At 41.7% G+C, this 16,120-nt stretch overlaps 1 protein-coding gene across 2 annotated transcripts in view; it reads right to left on the bottom strand.

Annotated features, from left to right (window-relative positions):
• BZW2 (basic leucine zipper and W2 domains 2) overlaps positions 1-16,120 on the bottom strand; it is a 55,818-nt gene that overhangs the window by 39,540 nt on the left and 158 nt on the right. Inside the window, exon 1 of one of the 2 annotated variants that reach the window (XM_071560846.1) lies at positions 15,817-15,954. The exons of the other annotated variant lie outside the window; for it this stretch is intronic. The gene's annotated coding sequence lies outside the window, so the exon portion shown is untranslated. Of the gene's footprint in view, positions 1-15,816; positions 15,955-16,120 lie in introns of those variants that run through there. 2 annotated transcript variants of the gene reach the window in all.

Genomic DNA, 16,120 nt, shown 5'->3' with positions numbered 1-16,120 from the left:
TACATTCGGGGGGCAGCACATAAACCTGTACACAACACGTCTGATGGCATCAGAGTGCAGCCAGTGCAACCAGGGCTCATGTAGCTGTAAAACCTTGAAATGACAAGACCTTGAACTATTACACATATTCTCCATTTTGAAAGGTACATCTGGGCAGGTTAAATCCAACAGCAGATTTTGAAGTGGCAGCTAGAGAAGTCATAATGGTTTCAGAGAACAGATCTTAAGGATAGATAGCAGTAGGAAGGCAACAGCCTCCAAAATAAACCCCAAACCACCAGTCAAACTTGGATCTTGCAGCCCAACATCCTCCAGGATTCATATGAATTGTCAGCAGGAAACTGAGCACGAGTGTGAAAACCACAGCTCACTCCCTTCACAGGCTCCACGCTTCTACAGAAGATGGGAGAGGATCAGCAACAGAAGCTTTACTCTCAACTTACTGCTCAATGTTCAAGCAGATGTCAGAGAGAGTGCAGAACCAGGCATTACACTCCAGTGTGGACTGTGGAAAATGGCTCATTTTTCATACAAACCACAAATGTCTAAGCCTGCTAACTTTGAGCTACAAAATTAATCAGAAAAATAAAAAAATACATGACTTAAAAGTTTCCCAAATTTCACACCCACTCTTGTTAACAGGCTTGTATAAAACAGATTCATTCTTTAAAAATATGCAAGTTATTGAGTTGGTACATTCTCCCAAGCCTGCCTGAAGTCCACGAGCTCAGCTTTCTCTATTGTAACTCCTCATTTACAAGCTGAAGACCCTAAACAGTTAAAATAAAACTGAGGAACGTCTACCATTGTAGATATCAAGACATATATTATACAGCAGTTGCTTTAATCGACCAAGCCTTCTCATGCAATTAATAAAAATGTTTACAGCTTTAATTAATAAATCCAGAATTAATTAATATAATTAATTTACAAAACCTGCAACAGATGAAGTAAAAGTTACTTTGGAACTTCAAGTATGAACTTGCTTAACAAGATAGAAAAATGAAGCCTTTTATCCATACCACAGGGAAATTCTTATGATGATTAACTCCTGAATTATTTAAAGCCTTGGTAAGGCTTAAGTTTTTACCAAACTAAAATACTGGAAACGTTTGTTCTTGGGAACATATTGCACAAATTGAACAAAAAAAAACACACTGAAAACCTTTATGCATAGCAACACTTTTTCTAAGTATCATTTTATACTTCTTTTAACCAAAAGCTCAGAATCATCTGGTATTGTTCAAACATTCATATGCTCAGATGAATTTGGGAACAGTTACTTCACAGCAGAAAAACTCCACTGCCCTAGTTATGGAGAGAAGGAAATTAGTGCCAAACAATGTAAGAAAAAGAACAACAGCTTATTATTAAACTCCCTACCAAGATTTTACAGCTCCATGTACACAGAGCACTAACAAAAGCCCACAGGGGCAAGCAGTGACCATGTGAGTGGCCCAGTGGAGGGGGGCCCTTGGCAGCAGTGCCCCACAGGACCCTGCTGCTGTGGAGACTGGCACTGATGGCATTTGACTGACAGGTGATGGAGAGCTGCCAAAGCACCACCAACACAGCACCTCCAGCTTTCACAGGAACAGATGCTTGGCAGGAATTATTTCCATCCCTTCCCTTGCTGAGATACCAAGTAAGATGGGGCACTCATCACAAAGTCCAATCAAAGAGAAGCATAGATGGGGAGGGAGAGTTGCTATGAAGGGAACACTCCAACCCACATAACAAGGGCAATTCCCCATCCCCCAAAGTATCCATGACTTTACAGGACTTCAAAAAGGACTTTAAAATGCTTTACTGGGTCTTTTTCATCCACCAGTGTTACTGGGCATTTTCATCCTCTCACAGTTACAGTTCCAGAGTAAAGAGGGTTTTCCTGTTTTTTACAGCAGTAAGACAAAAAGTTACATTAAAAGCAAATTATCAAACTTGAGCAGCATGGAGGAAGAGCTGCCCGTGCACTTCTGCTGGAGAGGAAACATGTCAGCACACAGCCAGCAGTTGTCTCTGCTCTCCGGGAAGGCAGCAGGCAGTTAGATTATGAACTAACAAAATCTGTAGGTGGAAAACTCATAAATCATTACCAGTACAAAGGCAATGTGAGGGGATGACAAGACAGAGCAGCTGAAATGCAGTCACTGGTTCTCGCCAAATCCTCTTCAGGCTTCCCACTTTCTATCAGGACACTAAGTCCCTCTGGGGGCTCTCACAGCTCCTCCTTTTCCACAGGCACTTCCCAACACATGGGTGCAGTGAGCAATCACAAGGCACACTGGTCATGCAGACTGTGTGGTTGCTGCAGTATTCACTGCAGCCGAGACAGCTGTGAAGCCTCTTTTGTTTTAACACCGTTTCTGCACCCTCACAAGGCTCCGAAATCCAGCTCGGCTCCTGACATTTCCCAGAACTGGTCAGTGTGAACAAAAAGTGCTTTATTTCCACAGTCAAAGCTGTACAATGGCTAGCACACAACGCGAAGAGCAGTTGAAGTATTTGCCACCTCCTGCTAAAAGCTCACTTTGATATTGTTGAAAAATAAGGAAATAAACAGCTCTATTTTCTGCTTCCCAGGGTCGCAAGTGCTCAGAATAGGACCAGAGCAGTGTTAAGAAGCCACCTCTCCTCTCTCCTTCATTGCATATCTGGGGGACACAGCAAGAGCAAGACTTAGTGATACACATCAGGTCTTCTCTGCACAGGTTGACTTGCGCCATTTCATCAGTATTTTCTGACTGTTGCCCTTCTGTTTCTGAAAACATATGTGGTTTCTTAAAAGAAGTGGTTAGCTAGGTTTATCTTGCTGTTTTGCTCTTGGAGACACAGTTACAATGTTTATAAAATCTTTATCCCTAAGGTGCCATTCACTGGGAACAGTAAAGCTGGAGCCAGGCTTTTGCTACATTAAAATTCCCTCACTGATTTTATTGCACAAATGACCTCAACAGCAACATGCAGGGCAGTCATGTAAAGATGTGCAGGGCAAATACAATCAACCTCGTGTTTTAATATCTACATGAAATAAGGATATCACTAATCCACATATTTATTGCTGAAAATACCTTTGATTTCATACTTGGAAGCATGCCCAGGTCACCAGTGGCTATTATGTACATCATCTTACGACAGTGCTCTAATAGGTTTTCAACACACACTGAATGCCCTGTGTTTCCCAAAAGAGCTTTCTAGAAGATTTCAAGGCCCTTAATTCTTTTTCAAATGTTTATTTTTTTAATCACAGAACAGTGTTTGTCCACAATAAGAAGCATCTACTCCAATAAAAGTACTAGTCCTTTACTAGTATGTCTAGTGGGAGAGAGAAAAAGACACGAAACAAGCAGAATTGGTTTCATTCTGCAGCAAGTACAAACAAATACCTGAAGAGAATGAAACTTACCACACATTAGATAAAAAATAAAAACTGGTGCTCATGCAAGATTCTCCACCAAGAATTGTGCACACAGGCTGTGAGTAGTTAACCTGGAGAAAAGGAGAGCAAGGAAGACCTTACTGCTCTTTGCAGATACCTTAAAAGAAGAGGTGGTAGAGGGGCAGAACCTGGTCTCTTCTTCCAAGTAACAAGCAACAAGAGGAAACGGCCTCATCTTAAGCCACGGGAGGTTTAAACTGGATATTAGGAAAAATTTCTCCACTGAAAGGGTTGTGAAGCATTGGAATAGGCTGCCCAGGGAAGTGGTGGAGTCACTACCCCTGAAGGTGTTTAAAACATGGGTAGATGTGGCATTTATGGACATAGTCTAGTGGTGGCTGTGGCTGTGCTGGGTTAATGGTTGGACTCAATGATCGTGCAGGTATTTTCCAACCTAAACAATTCCATGACTCTAAGCCGAGAAAAGAATGAGAAGACAGACTCACAAAGTTTGCACCATAAATCACATCCCCTAACTCCTAAACTGGGATGCATAGGAAGATGTTTCTTAAAAAACTGTAATAGGGTGGGTTCTACAGTTGCTGGAAAAATGAGGCTGAGCACTGCAGAGAGTTCAGAAAACACAGTATCTTTATTAACAAGACTGACTGAATAACAAGAACCCAAAGGGAAGGGAGAGAGAAGGAGGGGGACTAAAGCACCAAGCCCAAACGTGTAAGCACCCCAGTCACCAAAGAGTTACTCACATAAGGTTGTTTTACCAACTCAGGATACCCTCCCAAAGGCAGGAGCTACATCTTCTAAGCATTGGCAGAGAGCAGGCATCCCTGCTGTCTTTTTGGGGAAAGAACTACCAACGCCAAGAGCATGAGCTCTCTCACCCTTCCCATTGAGCCTCCTGGAGACATCTGCCTGGGGGGGGAGGAATGAAGCCTCCATCCCAGACCCTGCTGGTCACTCTTGCTCACTCTCTCTTTCACCTTGCTCCCCCCACCATCAGCTCTCCTCCCAAGGCTGTCAAACCAATAGGAGAGACTCAAGTAACTTTTGTTTATGCAGTCTGTCTTCAAGGATGAAACTTTCACTGTATAAGCTTTTGTTCCCTAGAACTTGGCAGGAAAAGGATAAATCTTTTGACAGGTGGCAATGGCAAAAACACAGACCAAAATGTCAACAGTTTTTGATGTCCAACACAAAAATAGCAAAAAATCCCCACTTCCCACTGCCATCAATGAATGTACAATCATACACTGCATTAGAGATCCATCTCACTCCACCTATTTCAGGAGACTGGGTATTTCTTAGGTCACTAACCAAAAATTTCTACCAAAGTGGCTCATATGAATAACACTACTGAAGCACTCCAGATGCACTTCACAATGTCAAGAGAGCTGTAAACTGAAGCACAAAGAACTTCTCTGTCTTGTAATTGGCATCCATATGAAAAATGTGTAAGTCATGGCACAGTCAGTGAAAGAAAAAAAAAATCTCAGTAATTGACAGGTAGATATACAAGTCAAGAAAATAATCATATACTCAGCCTGACACAGAAAATGTTCTTTCAGTGACAAGCTTTCAGCAGCTGAAGGGGAGGAATTAGATGTAATTCTTCAAGGACAAGATATTACCAGGAGCTTTTCTTGCTGCTGAGAGCTCTCTTAGGTGCTGTGCTTTTAACTGGAGTAAGCTGAGATAATGGAGATGCTGTATTGCTACAGATCAATTCATATCCAATTAACATTCATTTTAAGGTGATGGCTAGTCATCCAACTCCAAGCTTGCATACCTTGCCAACGGAGAAACCTCTCAGAAAAAGAAGGGGATAAAAAGGATTGGCAGAGATCCGGGTCAGGTGAACTGAGAAAAAAAGAGGAAGACAATACTCTTCCAAAGCTAACAAGGTTTTTATATTGTACAAGACACCACTTTCAAAGGACTGTATAAATGTTAGAACAGGATTCTTGAATTCAAAGGTATATTGGATGTCTTGTTTATCCTGAAAAAAATTATCGTTTCAGAAATTGCTGTAGAGATGATTTTGCTATAGGAAAAATAGTATAGCTGAAATTCTGCAAAAAACACAATTAAAAAGGTACTGCAACTTAGCTCAAGCCTTCATTAACATTTAGCAGAGAAAACTGTATTAGTCACTGTTCATAGTACACTTGTGAAAAATCATTAATGGAGTTACTTTATAGGGTCCCCTCAAACCAGACCTCCAATAAACCACTAAACACAAGTATTTGAAAGAAAACATGTTCAAAAAATTACCAGAGAGGCTTCATTCCCAGCAATGAATGCCATCAGATAAAAGACAATACAAGAACAGTTCAGTAATAAAGGACAGTGCAGGAAGAGCAGGAGGACACAGCACTGCAGCACCTGAAAACTCAAAACTGCCTTAAAAATTATGAGGGCTAAGCTTAAAAATTAAAAATAAATAAATACAATCTATGCATTCTCCATAAAGCAATGTCTCCCAGCTGGTAACAGTTTATTATTTCATGAACTAAATACAGTAATTGGAGGAGGGATGTATTAATAGCCAGCACCTCCTACACACTGCAAGTGGTGAAGGCCTTGGCGTTAATAGAACTGCTGTAAGCACTAAAGCAAGTTTCAATTTAGAGTTCCCTAATTATTCTTCAAAGCATGGGGCAAGGAGTTCTCCAAGGTAACACACAGTTTTTTACCTGCGGGAAAGTCAATCAGCCTCCATACACCTCAATTCTGATCCTTCTGGCGCATGAAGAGATGGCACAAAGGGCCAGCAGTGGAAACACACAACCCTTTGCACCATGTCAAGCATTCCAACCACAGCTGTGAACACCAATTATGCTGTTAGCAGCATTCGCCTGCACAAAAAAGGAGTCCATAACTGACTTGTACTACTCTGCATCCCAAAAGCAGTCCCATGTTCCCTGTGGGTGCTTCTTCCTCCTCAGGGCAGACTGAACATTCTGACAGAACACACTAGTTTTGGTGAAAAATTCCAGGAGCAAGGAATAAAAGCAGACAATGCTCAAACTGCTTCAACATGCAGTTATTTTCTAGGCAGTGGTGGGTACAATTCCTCTCAGATCAAGTTAAGATAATTCTATGGCAATAGATACTGATTCATATCCAAGTTAGGTGTTGGGAAAAAAAAGAAACAAAGCCCACCTAACAGTGTAAGGCATGGTGTGCCTACACAATCAACTAGTTTTCTAGGTGAGTCAGAAAAATAACTATTACAGACCGAGCACACAGAGAGAGGGCACACACTTGCTATCCTACCCACTGCTTGACAGCTCCCATAGCAGCATTCTCAGGCTTATTTCAAAAAGGCATTTCTTCAATCTACATAGAAGCCTGGAAGCTCTTTAATTAATTTGTGGAGAAGAGTCTATCAAGGGCTATTAAATACAGGGATGATAAAACTTTCTAAGCTTGAAAATTGCTGTGAGTTTCACAAGGGCATGAAAGATAGAAATGTAGCCACTCTCATGTCTATTTTTATACCACCACATTCTCCTCCCTACTCATTTTCTGTTTTCCTTTTTACACCTCTCAGCACTGCAGGCCACTTTCATAGATGAGACTCCAGACCAAAGGCCAGTTTCTCCCAGTAAGCTGAGCGTTGGTATGAGGAGACTCTCTCTTAAATTCACAAAAACACAAGACAAGCTTTACTCACCCATCACAGTATACTCCACCTAGGAGTATTATGATAACAGCACTCAGAGCTGGGTGGCAACTGAGTAAGGCCAGGTGAAGAGCAGAAGTAAACAAAAATCCCAAGAGGACTGTCCTGGGCCACTACTAATTTTGTAGAAGGCCTTTAGGTTGCTTCTTCTAAGATGAGGGAAAACATTCAAACTAGTTATCTTCAGTGATGAAAGTAAAAAGCTTTGAGCCAGTTTGTACAGAATATTGCAATTCAGCCCATCAATATTTTTTCCCAGTGACTGGGGATGCCCAGCACCGTGCCCAGTGAGCATACTGTAGAGACTGCTAATACCAACCCCATTGGTATTGTGATTGAACTGTGCACTGCAATGCTTTACTTTGTTATGGGCATTTACAACTGTATTATGTTCCCAGTATAATCCGTATTACTGTACTAAATCCCACGTAATATCAACTATCTCCCATGTGAGGAAATTAGATATTAAACATCACATCCTCCACATGTGGAATACGTAAAATATGCTGGTCAGAGAGAGTATTGGATCCTGACACTATTCACATAAAAGAACTGGTAGATCAGTCTTGGTTTGGTAACCAAAAACTCAAATGCTAGGCAATCATGCTTCGCTTATTTTGTAATACCTTGCACAGACACAGTCATGGAAGTGCTCAAAGCACCACATCCTCTCTCAATTTTGACAGTTCAACTTTGCTTTTCTTATTCTTCTTCCGTAACTGACATTAAGTACAACATTTAAAATATAAACACAAACTCAAGAATATGCCAAGAATATGTCTTTGTTGCTAATCCAGACTCAGTAGACTTTGAATTCCACCAAACTAAACCCAAAGAATTCACAGTCTATCTATAAAGAGAGCATTGCAAGCAATGGCTATTATGAATACATCTCAATAGTTTTGTTCTCAAAAAGTTATAAACAATTTTGATAATAACTGTAACTGGATGAAAACTCAATTTTCAAAAATACATTTATGTACACAGGTGGCCAGAACCTCAGAATTAAGAAAAACTGCTCTGAAAGGAAGTCAAATAAAGTAGCAATGTAAACGACAGGAGCTAGAAAAAAAAAATACAGAGTAACAAGCCGGTTGAGTCAATAATTTGTATCTATTTTCCAGTACTAGCGTCATCTCCTAACAGCATACAAAATAGAAGTTAGTGAGACATCTGTTTTACCCAGATGTAGACCAAAGAAGGTATATTTTACCCCACTCCATCACTGAGGCAGCAAATCCCACCAGTGAGCAGGGCTGAACACACTGCAGCGCTTTCTGCCCACACACTGGCAATGGAAGCATGGGCAGCTCAGTCAGCTCAGTTCAATGCACAACCCAATAATTTAAATGATACTGTTTGGTGTGAGGATCACTACCTGTTTCACTGTCCATCATTTTAGAAGGCAATCAGCTAAGCCAAAACCCATATCCACCTTTTCTCAACCAAACAGCCAACTGTCAGAACCCAAAAATGGGGTGCATTTGACCTAACTTTAAAAATTAATGAAAACAGACACCTCACTCTGACCCTGCAATCTTTGTCTCTTTTCACCATAAGAAAAAACAAACATTTCCAGAAAACAGCTTATCTAAAACACTCCTCTTGCCCGTGTGAGAGTGAGATGGGTGAAGAGCTTCACAGCTTCAGTTTTAGGCACTTTTTAAAATATCTAAACCAGATCAAACTTCACACCTGCAGATTGGCCATCTGTGTGAAAGTCTATAGCTCAGTGATCCTTATAAACATCTTAGGCAGAGTTAAGAGTTTAGTTACCCACCCAAAATTAACTCTAGAGCAATTACTATTGGTATATTATTCAGTTCTATAGTTGATTCAGTAGACTTCTTGTTTGTCTTTCTGAAATGATTCACAGAATTTTCATTGTTGGCTGAGAAGTTTCAAAATCCAGTGTACCACAAATACGCTGTGAGAACAGGCTCAGTGTCAGACCAGAGCCACCCACTCACACCAACCCAGTTTCTGAAGCCAACATTACTGAGGAGTTATGGATTTCTAACTGCAATAGCTGAAGTATCTTCTTTAAGGGGCAGAAAATATCACTATGCCATACAGCCTGGCTTCCTTCAGAGAAAGCACTCCCACTTTGCGGTTGTTTGGACTGTTTCAATACCAGCTGGGCACAATGATATCTGACACTATTAATAGGGAAATCTATTACTTTGTTTACAGCATTGCTGTTCATGCACTGGAAAGACCAGTATCAGCAACTTACTTCCACTGATAACCCAATAAAGGTTCCATGGATGTGTATCTGTAGGTGTCTGCGCACACACATACACACATACATACAAGACAGCAAGAACGCCAGTAAAAGCCATGTTGGCTTTCTACAACTCACCTTCCATGAGGATGCAACATACGAAGAATTTAAAAGTTTTACTAATGAAACAGCTAAAGGATTTGTTTTTTCTGAACTGAGAAGCCACAATGAAAGGCCTGGCTGCTCCCTCTGAGTCCTCAGAAGGAGATGTCAGTTAACCTCGGGCTCTTGAATGTGGATCTAGAAAAACATTCTACAATATACATGAACTTTCAGTGGAAAAGGGGCATACACCTTCCAGTGCAACACTGCCTGTCCTTTTAAATGGAACAGAAGTTCTTTAACAGCCAAAAGCCTGTTAACAGCTACTGCATCTATCATAAAATGAAGAGAACAAAAAAATTAATTCCAATTTTAAATAGTGAACTGATGCTAAATCCCAAAATATAGAGCTGTTCAATCATGGATACAGCCAAACTCTCCCAAGTCAATGAGCAGACTGCTAAAGGTCATACAGACCAACATCTCTGCACCCCACCTGAAATGTTGCTCTTGATGTGCTCTGTAGAGTTGAAGAACTAGAAAAAACTGGCATATGTTCTTTGCTAATGGAGGATAAAAATGCAAAGGTAGCAGAAATGCCAATCTAAATTATTTTTTTTAAATTCTAAAAGAGAAGAGAGCAGATACTCAACATGACTCTCCATTGGGGGCTTTGCAATAGGTGGTATTTTTTTTGCTATTCTTGAAAATGCTTCAAAAAGAAAGTTGATATTTCAGATGAAGAATATGTTGATATGAGCCTTCATTAACCAACTATTAAGCACACAAATTAAGGTAGCTTATTCAGTAATCTAAAAGCCTAGTTTTCAACAGGAATTGAGAAATTTATATTGGGCTTACAAAAAAAAAGGTAACAAGTATGTTGAAAATAATAAATGGGAAACATGACCGACAGTAGGAAGACTTGTTCCCATCATCAACATCTTGCTCTCCCTCAGCTTCAAAAGACTTTTTTGTGTTGACTCCTCATACCATAACACTTCTTTTGCAGTACTGATACCCACTGAAAACATCAACAACTGTTTAAACTGATAGGACAAAGGAAAATGGGGACAGAATCAGGCCTTCCTACATCCAGGAAACAAAATACAACTTAGGGAGAGCAGGAAGCTACTAAACTAATCCCAGCATCAAACAGGCTACCCATGAAATGCTTTGGTTTGACACACCTGGCTTCAGGGAGCTGGGTACCACTGCCCATGGATAAAAGTTTAAGAATCACCAACTTCCTCACAGGAGAGACCTGACAGCAGGATGCCTTGATGATTTAGCAGCACAGGTCACTAAACAAGCACTCCAGGATCATCATGAAGGATCTTGGAAGCACAACAGCAGTGCAAATAAATTGCCATACTGATGGTGAGGCACATTAGGAAAAGGCACATTTCAGCCTCCACCAATAAACACTTTAACAACAAGAAAACAAATGACAAAATAAAGCACTCCCCTTGGCTCCTTCAGATAATTATGAGTATGCTTTCTTTTCTGTAATTCAAGAAGGCTTTTACTAAAGTTCCACAAAACAAGACAGCCAAACTCAAAATTTGGCAAAACACCTCACGCATGTGCTTGAGCACAGGAGCAGCAGGTGCTCCCCTGTTCTGTGAAGGGAGCTGAGATTGATGTGCAGGATGATGAAACTCAGTGTCAGAGCCAAGGATTCCTGTGGCTCTGGGGACACACTGACTGGGGCCTCTTTTCACATGAAATGTGGGGGAAAAACCCCACACACATCTTGGCAGAATATGGTACTCAACAGCACAACATTGGGCTCCCATAGCACTGGCTGATGGTTTGGGGATCCTCAGGTCTCAGTCACAGGAAATTGGACATTAAGACAATGCAGTCAAAAGAGACCTAAGGCAGAAGAGACTTAAAAACACGTAAAAGGCCTCAGAGGTGCAGAGACATGGCATAAAACCAGCAACAAGACTTGAACCAAACTCCTGTCAATACTGGTGCATACAGAGAAGGTTGTAGATTGAAAAGAAAGTCACCAACCCCTCTTCTTTCTAAAGGATTGACTTCTTGAGATTTAAAACAAATAACATACTTTGTTTTTATAATTTTCTACTGATCAATGCATGAAATGGTAGTGCAAATAAATTACAAGTCCTGTATCTACTCATGCTCAGCAGTATTTTCCCAAGATTTCATTCCTGTGTCTTATCAGAAGAAAAATTATATATAATTTGATGTAAAATTGAATGCACTAAGTGAATCTTCCCTCTTAAAAATATTTCTAGAGAACTAGAGGATTTTATTTATGGAAACAAAACCTAAAATGAAAGGATCACTTTAGCTTGCAAATTATAAACCACTGAATGCTTAGACTTCTTTTTCTGCATGAAAGCACATTTAAGGAAAACACATGAAACAGTGGTTATTACAAGGAAGCACAACCACAAAGCCATATTTAATTGTTCTGCCTGCGGTAGTTGAAGGAGTTGTAGTAGGGTGTGTAACTCTAAGATACTACAGGAGATGCCTCCTTCCCGGATCCCTGGCCAACCTCTGTCCCTGACTGTGTCTAGCAATTCCTTTGCCTGACTTGTTTGTATTTAGTCCTAATTTTCACTAGAGGCAATCCATCCTTCTTACAGGCTGACTAAACCCAATAATCTTGCTAGTCCACCACCATGAGTCTGTAATAACTGTAAGCAATCTCTAGACAAAACTTCTCTGTCTGACCTAAGAATAATTCAGATTTTGCAGAGTGTAGAGAAAGCCCAACTTTCTGCAAGGTCCCCCAAGAAATAGGTAGCAGATGAAGATCTCTATCCATGTCTCAGTAAGCATCTTACCTATGGGAATACCTTGAGAATAGCTACTGTGGATACACCAACTATGTTTGAACATGTAGGTGCTCCCCAGTTTTAGTTACTCTTTTGTGGTCTTTGTATAGTCTCCCTTCTGGTACAAAACACGCCTGAGCAATGTTGACAGATCACATCAAAGATCAAGTAGCTGTCCTGAGATCCAAAAACAGATAAAACTTGGAAAAAACCCCCACTTAAAATAAAATTAAAGTACTTAAGGAAGTCAGAATTATACAATGCCAATCCACTGATTACTATTTGTGAGATCTGAGAGGAAAAACAGAGGATGGTTTTAGCAATAAAAACCCTTTGAACTAGCATGAACTTGAATTGATCTAAATGAATAATCCTATTAGATCCTCTTAACTTTGGCCAGGATATAATTATAAGGATTGGAGACAGTCGGACCAAAACCCAATGGGAGTCTGTCTGCAAGGCTCAGCTCCACTGGCAGATCTCCCATAGCCCAGGCCAAACAGGAAACAGAACCATTTTATGAAAACACACTTGGCAACCAACTGACATGGCTTATACATAGGAATAACTAAATATTCCTAACACTTCAGCTTAGCAAAAACACAATGGCAGGGGATAACACAGGTCTGTCAGGCATGCCTGTACATCAAGGGTGAACAGGACCCAAAACACAAACTGGAGCTTGGGGCATCAAAGGAAACCACGAAGTAGCAGGTTCAAAAACAAGTAAAAAGGGGTCCTCTTTCAAGCAGTTCTGAAAGTAACAATCATGGAATTTTGCATACACACAATTCATCTACATTCAAAAAACCCACCACAGCCTATCATATATAAAGGTAAACACAAAGACATCACTTTTTGCTGAGCAAAAACTTAGCTGTGAACCAGTGAGATGTAAGCTAGGAGAATAAGTCACAGAAATAGGAGTACTTATTTGACCTATTATTTTATTTTCCCCTAGGTAAAACAAAGTGGGTCAGACCAAGTTTCTGACCCTGCCCGGCCCAGGCACAGAAAGAGGCTGTAGGATACACAACCCCTGCTACCATCAGCAAAGCAGCAAAGTGCACAGCCACAATTCAAGCAAGCCTCCAAGACACAAGCAAAGGTTGGTCATTTGAAAAAAAATAGCTTAAGATCAGTGAAACCAGTTGAGCATTTCTTTTTCCTTTTTCCTCTCTTCTGTGTCCAAAGACCGAGAGTTTCATGGTGCACTCTCTGGGGTACAGGGCAGTCTTTTCTCCCTCAGCTTGACCCAAGAAAAAGCTTACTGTTTTGTACAGTCACCAAAAACAAATGTGACTTAATTAAACAAATCTTTGTTATTTCCTTGCATGAATCTTGCTCTCGACAACTACTGAAAATGTCAGGCATTTATGATCACTGACACCAACAGCCATCACAAATCCCCACTAACACATCTGCATGAACTAGAGCCAGCAAACCACTGGGGGAAAATGACACCTCTGGTTCCTGCTTTCACAAATCACGAGTATCAGCTGTATCACCTGATAAGGAAATAGACAATGGTACACTTATCCTTTGAAATCTAGAAAATATCCTCAGTCATAGTGAGGTTAACATTTCCTTCTCCCTTTGCAATACCCAAACCGTAAATCATTAATTACCAAACAGTCGTACCCACAGTCTAAATATGTGAAACAAACAGCAGATAAAAGAAAATGCATTAAGGGGCAAGACACAAACGTACAGAACCTACATTTTCATGTTCCAATTCCCTGCCCTGACACTCACTCTCTACACTGCCTTGACAAAAATCACTTGTTGCCTCCATGCTTCAAATTATGTTCATAAAATGGAGGCAAAGCCACTGAATTACTTCACCATCTCGCAAGGATGAACTGGAGATTGTGAAATGTCTGCATGTTACAGGATCAAAGGTCACATAGAAAACTTTCACAGGTAAGAGCAAGAAATATTTTTAACTAGTGTTAGAAGTATTTTATTACCCTTGCAGATGAAGCACTCCTGTAGCTTTAGTCACTAAGTGAGCTCCACTGACACAGCCAAGGAAAAACTGTTTGCCTGCTCACTCTGCAACCGAGGGTGCGACAACAGTACTGACATTTTCACATTAAAAAAAGGAATGTAATATGCATACTTTTGTACACTGAATGCCCAACAGGTTTTGGGGTTTTTTTTAATAGGAAAGGAAGCTTGAAGGCTCTTGTTATTTAATAGTGCCACAGAGATTATCAGTGCACTGTAATATCACAAAATTTGTTCACAGTGGGGGAAATTTACACCCTGCAGTGAAGCAACAAAAGACCACTTAAACCCTAATTTCAGCTTTCATGGCTGAGTCAGTGACAGACTTCTGCTAGCACTACACGGGGATATTTTTCTGGATCAGCATATTAAAAGCACATTTGCTTTTAGGCAATGCTTTGCAGGTATTTCCTTCAAGGCATTTTTGTCCGCCACAAAAAAACCCTCACAGGAATCTGTTATAATCTCAAGTCCAAAACAATCAATCTTATTTACACGAGTTGATGTAAGTAAAACTAGATGGTGGTACACTCCTGTATTTCCACGATTTTTAAAATTATGAAAACATAAAGAATTTTGCTGTTTTGTTAAAATAAAAACGTACCACATTTTGGTTTTGTACCCAAATAGTTATGAAGATACACGGTACTCAAAGAGCATGCTCTTCCCTGAACCAGGAAGCAAACAATGGGGCTTCACCATTTCTGAAAGTCAGTCAAGCCATTAAGAGACGACAAAACCGAGAACAGGTCAGTATTTGAAAGAGAAATTCCAAAATGTAAATAACCATGAGATGACCTGCACGTAGTAAGGAAAGAAAAAAAACCAGCTTCCTGACAAAGTTATGGCTTCAAAAATCAGTTAGAGGAAAAAAACGGTTTCCTTAAAAGAAAGGACACAAAAACTATACATTGAAGAGTAGGGCAAAAGAGGGTAAAACGTCAGCACCAAGTATCAGGGTCCTGCTTTTCTCTCTGGTACAAACACAGGGAGAAATCAAGGATGTTAAACCCAGCCTCTGTCCCTTGGAGGGGATCTGCAGGATAGTCCCAGTGCCTACTGAGCTTCAGCTGGAGTAGTGGAAAGTTGGATCCGTAACAAAGACCATTTTTCCATCGACAGTTTAATTTTAGAAAGGCGCCAACAAAAGGCACCGTTCTGACCAGCCCGAGCTCGTTACTTCCCTTCCCGATCCATCAGCGCCCGCTTCCTGCAGGAGACACGACGCCGTGACACAACCACGGCTTCCCTCGGCCACTTCAGCCGAACAAACCACTTTTCCTGCTTAGGAAATGATAATAATGAAAAAAACAACCACCACCTCAGAAGCCGGTGCCACAAAAAGGCAGAGAAGCAGTATCACGGATGGAGGAGCGGGCGGGCCCCGCACACCCGCGGCCGGCGGCGCTTCCCACCCCGCGGGGCTGCCTCGGCCCGGGGGCTGCGCCGCCCGCCCTGCCCTGCCCTGCCCCGCCATGGCCGTCGCGCCCGCCCGGCCGCCCCAGCGCGGCCGCCCGGGCAGCGACCCAAAGGGCTCCGTCGCGGCTCCCGCCCGGCGCTCTCCCCGTCCCAGCCGCACCTGTCGGGTGGTTGCGCGGTCCGGGGCGGGGAGGGCGGCGGGCGCGGCGGCAGCGGCGGCAGCTCCGGCAGACAATGGAGGAGTGAAGGACGGACACATTGACACACGGGCGCCTCCGCCCGCCCCCACCACTCGCGGCACCTCTCGGGGGGGGGAGGAACGGGAGAGAAGCCACAGAGAAGTCTCAAAGGGGAGACAAAAGAAGAGCAGAACGCGTTTCACAACTTGCAAAGAACGGGACAAGATCAGACAGGCTCCTTCTCTCCGGCAGCGCCGGGACGGGAGGCCGGCGCAAGGGAGCGGC

The sequence above is a fragment of the Pithys albifrons genome, chromosome 7, assembly GCF_047495875.1.
Source record: "Pithys albifrons albifrons isolate INPA30051 chromosome 7, PitAlb_v1, whole genome shotgun sequence".
NCBI classification, from domain to species: Eukaryota; Metazoa; Chordata; class Aves; order Passeriformes; family Thamnophilidae; genus Pithys; species Pithys albifrons.
Note: the sequence above shows the minus strand (reverse complement) of the source record. Positions and strands in the feature narration are given on the sequence as shown.